Here is an 8,899-nt window from a genome sequence, read left to right as displayed (position 1 = left end):
AAAAGGATTCTAGAGTTGTTTTGATTTGTATGATCATTGTCTTGATGTGTGGAGGACCAAACTTGTTTCCTTGATGTTGAGATTTAAGGAGATTGCTTGGAAATGGTTGAAAAATTACATACTTGAGGTAGTTTTCTCCCAATGCTTGTTTGCAATATTGGTGCCTCTTTTGTGAGAATGAGCTCAATGTTTATGGGTATCATTTCTGGAAACCCTCACAAGACTTCACTCATCCACTAGGGGTAACCTAGGAGTTTAAAAGGCTTGTTACATATGCTAAATGTAATCGTGTTCCCTACGAAAGTGGCATTATCCATTTATTGCTTTCTAGTTTATAGTTGTTTTGTTGTTCATTTCATTCCTTTACTTTGTAATTCATTGCTAGGGACTATCAATATTTAAGTTTGGGGGTGTGATGAGCACTAAAAAGTACGCATTTAAACCCCTTAAGCTTGGGTATTCTAGAACCTTATCCTATCTTATTTTCCATTTTTAGTCTAATTTCATGTTATTTCCCTTTTTAGGCACTTATCCCCAAAATAAATCAATTCAACTGAATTAGAGCATAAAAGAAGCAATCTCAAGCTTAGTGGAAGAAAGGAACAAAGTGGTGGAAAATAGGAATCTTCGATTGATCAGATTAAGCTCAGATCGATCTCACAGTGATCGTTCTAACCAAGCCAAGATGGATCAAGCCTCTTGTCCTTATCCTTAGGAAATTTCCATCTTCGATCGATCCAACATTACTTCGATTGATCAGACTTCTTTGATCTTATCCCCACCTACCACTTTTGTCCTTTTCCCAAAATATCCCAAAAATATCTCAGATTTGTCTTTATTCCAAAAAGGTGCCACCATGGTTCGATCGATTTGACAACCCATGTGATCGATCGAACCTCCTCAAGTGCGAGAAAAATAAAGTTCCAGCCAATTAAAAGGTGTGCTTGTGATGCAATCATTTGGAGGTCCTAATCCACGAGGTCTGACCATTGGGTGTGACACTTGAGCTACCTATATAAGGATTTTGAGCCATTTTACACATATACAATCTTAGAGAAAGGAACCATATACACAAGAGAGGTTGGAGGAATCTAGAGATTAGAGAGACACACATCATTTGGGAGTTCTTCCACTCATCTAGGGTTTTCATCAATAAGAAGAAGATCATTCCTACCATGGAGATAACCCTTAAGGGTTGGATGACTATATCAATGAGTGGCTAAACCATCCTCTTGGGGCTAGAGATAGCCCTAAGTATGCCTCCTAGACTTTAATGTTTTGTATTTTGAGGGGATTTGTGTTGTAATTCTTGTCTTGACATTTGATTTATATATGAATCTTGTTTCCACAATGATTTGTGTGGTTTAATACTTCCAATTGATCATTTCATTTTATTCTAACTTTTTGCCTTGCGTGCTTTGTATTATTTTTTTATTTTATTTATTTATTTATTTTATGTTTTTTGCTTAGCTTAGCTTGTTTCTTTGTTTTAAAGTTCCTTTGCTTCACTTTCCTTGGCTCAAGTACCTAGCCAATCAAGAACAAATACAATAAGAAAACAAAGTAAATTAAAGTAAAAACAAGGATCAAAGGAGTTTTAATTCCTAATTAAATCCAAATACGGCGTTACTAATCCCAGGTAACGGTGCCAAAACTTGGTACACACCTCTCACTTGCATATGCCAAAAATGAGATTGTAATAAAATGTGGCCAAGTTTAAATTTGTAAAATGCCACTACCACTACTAATTGCTAATGTAGCAAGAGTAAGTAAGGATCGTCCCAAGGAAAAAATAAGGTATTCTGGAATCAATGTTGGATTAGTAGGTCAAATGATTAAATAGGGTTTGATTAGTTCAATTACACTAATGGTTCAATTAAGACAACACAATTAAGTGACAATCTAGAGATTAGGGAAAACAGTATAAGAGAAAGGTCTTGGGGCTTAGAGTTCACCACTAAGCTTCACTTCACCAAACACTATCAATTGTAAATTAATGGGGAAATTCATGTTGTAAATTGTGTGTGTGTGTGTATCATCAATTGAAAACTAAGTATGGATTGTAAATAAGCATAGATTATCTAATCAATCTTGTGAGTAGCACAACCTATCAAATAAGACCATTAACCATTCAGTTAAACCACAATTAATGCACACACAAAAATCTAGAGAAATGTATTTCTTGCACTTATAAGTATGGAACATCAAATAACAAGAATGGATTGTCTACCTATCTAGGAAATTAAAGCAATTACACTATAACTATGCTAATGACATGAAAATTAAACTAATTAAGCTAAGGAGGTGACACAATCCATCAAAAAATAAGCATGAACCATCAAATAAACCACAAGAGTAATCAATTAAGCACTATGCCTTGACCATCACTAGATTCATAATTTCAACACACATAGGCATGCATCAATTTCATAAAATCTAGAGAAAAGCACACGAACATAGGCATATGAATAAAATTAAATGATCAATTAAAAGAATTTATCAATACAAATCATGTAAAAATCATAAGATCTATATTTATTCATGGTCAAAACATCAATTACAACTAAAATCCCCAAAAATATACAAAAGACTAGGTTTAGGAAACATGCTTTGGGGCTATCTCTAGCCCTAAGAGAAGGATTTAGCCACTCATTGTAGTGGCCATGGAACCTTCAAGGGTTAGCTTCAAGGTTGGCATCATTTTCTTCCTCTTTGCTTTCTTCCCAAAACCCTAGTTCTAGAGAGAGAAACTATTTCTATATTTGGTAAAATATCAACTAGAGGAACCTTTTACAAATCATTTCATTTCATCTATATACAAGCCTCTTGGAGTAGGCAACAAGTTAGAAATACTGCATTTGATTGGTGGAAATTCGCAGCTACAAAAGTTAGTAGAGTCCGGGCGCGATCGGGAATTAGACAGCACACTGCCAGTAGTTATTTCAATCTATCGAACATAACTTCGATTGATCCAACACTTGCTTCAATTGATCAAAGCTGACGTGGCTAAGATATTTTGACACATGGCAACCTTATCCATTGAGCTAGCACCACCTTAATCTCGATCGACTATAGCTTTCTTCGATCAATCAGGACTTCCTTCAATCGATCGAAGTCCCTTCAGGTGCAATTTTTCTGACTTCTTCCGGATCTTCTCCTTAGCTCCAAAGTTGAGCTAAAAGGCTCGTTTTAGTCTTTTTAAACCTTATTGACTTGACATAGAAAAAAACACAAATAAGTACTAAAACATAAAAGTAAGATAGATGATTGAACTAAAATTTAGATGCTAAAATGCATCACATTTGAGCACTTATCACTTAGCAGTGAAATCTACGCCCTAAGTTTCTCTTTTTTGATTCCATTTTATTTAACTATTGCACCGTTTTAGTTGTTATTACACTTAGCTTAATTCTAGGATTAATTAACTCAAACAAACCATCATTGATACAATCAAATGCTCATTGATATTAAGTTTAATTCAAGCCTATAGTCCTTGTGTTCGACCCTCACTCACACTACTCTACGTAGTTGTAGTAGGATACTTGACATTATGATTGTTTGTCACCACACTTTATCATATTACTGAACATTTATAAAGTTGTTAAGTTTATAAATATTAGAAGTCGAGAGAGGCGATCAACTTTTTGGTGACGTTGTCAAGGACTTCGGTTTAATTGAATTGAATTTAAGATTGGCGTGTACTTGATTGCTAGTGTTAGGATTTCGTACATATTCTTTTCTCATTGTTCATTTCCATGTGCAATTATGTACTAGAGCAAGGGAGAAGCACACTTTGGGCTTGTCGCACATAAACTTGGGACCTTTTGCGAGCGTATCTCTACCTCTTGACTTATATTGTGCACTTTCTAGCTTAGTTGTTGCATAGCCCTTGTCTAGGCTATTTTGATTTTTTATTTTATTTTATTTTTATTGTTCAAGTATAGGTCCGTGTCGTGGCCATTTATTTTTTATTTTTCATTATTGTTGAATTGAGGAGAACAAGATCAATGTATGTGGATGTTTTGGTGGCGGGTTGTTGAAGTTGTTACGATTGTTGTGATGATATGTGTTGATGTGATGTATACATGGTAGAAGGTCTCTTGATACTTCTCTTGTTCCTATCCACCTCAAAATTGAATCTACTCTTCAGGAACTTAGAAAGCGAAATAGGAAACTTCTTCCAAATCACATTTAATCATTTGATCAAATGGCAAATAACGACAATCCACAAGGTCATGTTGGACCACATCATGAACCAAACCCTCCTCGGGTACCACATAATAAACTTCATCCATTGTCTCATCCTTCTAGGATTCTTTGAGAAAAATTACACTCCAACCACCTATAATTCTCCAATTTGCTATCAGTTACCAAATTTTAATACAAATCATTATGAAATTAAGCCCGGAATCATCAAGATGTTACCTTTCTTCGGTGGCTTTTCATATGAAGATCCTTATAAATATTTGGATGACTTCTTAAAAGAGTGCTCCACTGTCAAAATCACGATTTACCGGAAGATGCTTTAAAATTAAAAATCTTTCCCTTTTCTTTCAAGGATAAAACAAATGTTTGGTTTAATGCTCTTGGGGCAAAGACTATTACTTCGTGGGACCACATGCAACAAGAGTTTCGTAGGAAATATTTCCCTACGAGTAAAACCACTTAAATAAGAACGGGTATAATGGGCTTCACCCAAAGTTATGGGGAGCAATTCCATGAAGCTTGGGAAAGGTTAAATGATTTGCTAAGAAAATGTCCTCACCATGAATTACCAAAATGACAATTGGTACATTGTTTTTATGAAAGTCTCTCCGGCACAAATAGGCAAATGATAGATGCTTCGTATGGGGGTACATTTTTGTTAAAACATGAAGATGAATTTTGGACACTTTTTGAAAACTTGAGTGAAAACTCAACGCATTGTGCTTCTTCTAACCATTCGGGTAGGCTATCCATATTAAAGGGAAAGAAGGTTGAAGATGTTCGTTATCTTAACAATTCTTTGGAGGTCAGTGCGGAGTTGAAAACTCTCATCCAAAGATTTGACCAATTCTTATTAGGTCAATCTTCTGCACCCCATTCAACCTTTCCTCATTCCACTCCAGATGAAGCTTGCATGATTTGTTCCAATCCCTACCATATCTCATGGAATTGTCCCAACGGACAGCCTACCCTATATGAACCTCAAGAGCAAGTAAATGCCACATTTTCACGCCCGGCCAATATTCCATACTCAAACACCTATAATCCTAGGTGGAGAGATCATCCAAATTTCTCATAGAGAAATCAAGGTACAAGTGCAGAGCTTTCCCAAGGAAAGTATGTACCACCTCATCGAGCTTTTAACCAAAATGTTTATGCTTAATCTTCTCATTCACCTCAATATTCTTATCACCAAAATATGAGTTATCCTTCAAATTCATATAATCAAGCACTTCCCAATTCTAATCAACATTCTCAATTTTCTCAAGCTCCTTCACATAAACTATTCTTTGAGGACAAAGTGTTGACTGCTTTGGGTAATCTTGGCTTATGCCGTGCCAATGCACTAAATTGCATGCAAAAGTGAAGTGTAGTGTGACCAAGTCTAAATTTAGAGATTGCCATTATCACTTCTAACTATAAATATAGCTAGGGTGAGCAGGGATTGTCCCAAGGGAAATGAAGTGTATTATGCTTGGAAATCAAGGTCAGATTAGTAGGTCGAGTGATCAAAGATGTTTTGATTGGTTAATTAAACTATAAAGTCAACTAAATGGATGCAAGGCAAAGCAATTGAAATAGAGTAAAATGTAAAGAATATAAGAGAGGGATCTTGGGACTTAGAGGTCACCACTAAACATCACCTTCCTAGACATGCAATGTGTAATGAATGAGAGGGGGATTATATGCCGCAATATTAGTGTATGTCATTGATTGAATCAACAAGCATGGATGACTAATTAAGTATACATTGTCTAGATAAACTAGTGAAAAGCACAACATATCAAATTAAGCCATTATTCCTTCCTTTAAGTCCACAATCAATACACATCATCAAATTAGAGAAATATACTACTTGCATTTATAAGCATAAAACATCAAACAACAAGCATGGATTGTCCTACCATCTAAGAAAGTAAGACAACTACACTACAACTAACCTAGGGATATGAAAATTAAGCTAATTAAACTAAGGAAGAGGTACAATCCATCAAGCAATGAGTATGAACCATCAAACAAACCACAAGAGTATTCCATTAAAGCACCATGCCTTGACCATCACTAAATTTATAGCATCAACACACATAGACATGCATCAATATCACAAAACCTAGAGATAAACACATGAATATCTATTCTAGCATACATAGACATATTTTGAAGTTGCTTAAGGATCCTTTGTGAGCTATTCTAACTTCTCTTGCTTAGTTAAATCGTCGGCCCTCATGGAGGTAATTTATTTTCATTGTTTATCTTGGCCCGTGTGGAGGCAATTTATTTCTTACATTTATTGAAAGCATGGGAGTATGGGATCAATATATGTGGAGGCTTGTTGTCGATTGACTTATTACGGAGGAGAAGTGTTTGCTGCTTGCTATTTATTGAGTTGTTGTTTATTTTGATTTGCATTGTGCATACATGGTCGTAGGTTTTGAATCATACTCTTGTCCCATTGATTTTTAATCTTGAATCGGTTGTTCGTAATACAAGGTGAAGGGGTAATTCAAATGAGTCCATTTCATCAATGGATGACCATAATGAGGATCGTGTTGAAGACCTTGGTCACATAGATCAATAAGGCATTCTTCATCCTAATGTGTATCAACAACATGATAATATGTAAGTACCATTTGGCATGCCTAGACCTTTCGTTCCAGAACCACAAAGCCAAGTTCCAATGAGAATACCAAGGCCATTTTTTGTACCACCTCCACCTCCCGTTGTTCAAGTAAATTACGGGGCTTATGTAAAGCCATAAATTGCACATCCTTCCCTTGCTTTAAGAGACTATTATGTGCCTAATGAGTATAATGCACTAACATGCATTCAACTCCCTTAATTTAGAGCACACCGTTATGAGATTAAACCACAAACAATTTAAATGCTTCCCAATTACCATGGCCTACCTAATGAAGAACAATATAAGCATTTGGATGAATTTCTTGAAGTTTGTTCTACCGTGAAATACACGAACATGCCGGAAGAAGTTTTGAGGTTAAAACTCTTCCCTTTCACCCTAAAGGATAAAACAAAATATTGGTTTAACAATTTGAGACCTTTTTCTATAACTTATTGGGTAGAGAAGCAATAAGAATTCTTGAGAAAGTTCTATCCCGTGTTAAAAACCAATGCAATGAGAACTTCAATTCATGAATTCTCACAAGAGGATGGGCACTCACCATAATCCCGGGTGGAAGAACCATCCAAATTTCTCTTGGAAAAGCTAAAAGGAAGGCTCAAACCCTCCCCAAAGTGGTTTCCAAAGCTAGTATGTTCCACCTCCTATGCAAAGCCAAGATTCCTAAGGTTATCATTCATCTTACCAAGTATTAAATGGAAATCAATTTTCAAACTCTCATTTTCCAAACCAATCATTATATTCTCAAGGTAATTCAAGAAGTCTCGCATTTGAAGAGAAAGTTTTATCCGTTTTGGGTACTTTGGAAGCAAATACTCAATTGCTTCACTCTCACTCACAATCGATTACAAAGCTAGAAACCCAAGTCGGGCAAATAGTTAGCACGTTGAATGCGAGGGAGAAAGCAAAAATGCCATTGTATCCCCCACCAAAGCAACAATTTGTTGTGGAGACCAATTCTCCTTCGGAAGGTCATACACTTGAACATGTGAATGCGGTGACCATTTTGAGAAGTGGTAAGGTTATTGACAACCAAGTCCAATAAAGAGAGTAAACCAGTACAACCTAAAGTTGACACTCATCTCGTCTCACATTCCACTCCTCCTTCATTGAATGTTAAAGACCTTATTGTTGAAAATGTTTCAAATAATATTTTTGAAAAAGCTTTTGAGCCTAAGGCTCCTTTCCCGGATGCTTTAAAAGTATCTACCTCTCTTGAAAGGCAACAAAGTAAAGCCAATGAAATCATTGATGTGTTTAGGCAAGTAAAAATCAATCTTCCTCTCTTTGATGCAATTCGACAAATTCAGGCTTATGCCAAATTTTTGAAAGATCTTTGCACTCTTAAGAGGAAGAACAAAAGCCAAACATAGAGAAAAGTTGTTTTAACTAAGTAAGTGAGTTCTATCTTGCAACACAACACCCTCCCAAAATTCAAAGACCCCAATTCACTAACCACTTCATACACTATTGGTGATCATGTTATCAATCGGGCTATTTTATATTTAGGAGCGAGTGTGAATCTTCTCCCTTATTCGGTTTATGTTCAAGTGGGCTTAGGTGATTTGAAACCGACGTCGGTAGTTTTGCAACTAACCAACCGATCAATTAAGAAGCCCTGGGGTATCATTGAAGATGTTTTGATTAAAATTGATAAGTTTTTCTTCTTGATCGATTTCGTTGTCATTATGGAACCGGTCCCAAATCATAAGAGCCAAATTCTCGTTATCCTTGGCCATCCCTTCTTGGCTACCGCTAATGCCAACATCAATTATAGGATAGGGATAATGAAAATCTCATTTGGCCACATGAAAGTGAAGTTGAACATTTTTAACCTAACCCCCAACTCTATGGACAAACATGAAGATATATGTGTTGTTGAAAAATGCTTTGTAAATGAATTTGAAAAGAATGAGTCCTTACTTGGTGTTAAAACATCAAATGTTTACCTTCTAAAAAGATTTTAAAAGAAATTATTTTCAAGTCTAGTGTTGAACGGGCATGGAAGCCCAAAAGTTTTGTTGACCAAAGGCCGTCAATTTCACTTGAACAAAA

The 8,899-nt window shown here is 35.8% G+C and overlaps 1 non-coding gene across 1 annotated transcript; it reads right to left on the bottom strand.

The window, feature by feature from the left end:
* Positions 1 to 4,667: 4,667 nt before the first annotated feature.
* LOC132280359 (small nucleolar RNA R71) lies at positions 4,668 to 4,773 on the bottom strand. Its single transcript, XR_009471560.1, has one exon. It is a non-coding gene; the product is annotated as a small nucleolar RNA R71 (small nucleolar RNA).
* Positions 4,774 to 8,899: the final 4,126 nt, after the last annotated feature.

The sequence above is a fragment of the Cornus florida genome, unplaced genomic scaffold (assembly GCF_030987335.1).
Source record: "Cornus florida cultivar Cherokee Brave unplaced genomic scaffold, ASM3098733v1 CherokeeBrave_3.0.0_Hap2_Chr10, whole genome shotgun sequence".
NCBI classification, from domain to species: domain Eukaryota; kingdom Viridiplantae; phylum Streptophyta; class Magnoliopsida; order Cornales; family Cornaceae; genus Cornus; species Cornus florida.
The sequence above is the reverse complement of the archived record's forward strand: the minus strand, read 5'-3'. Positions and strand labels throughout refer to the sequence as shown.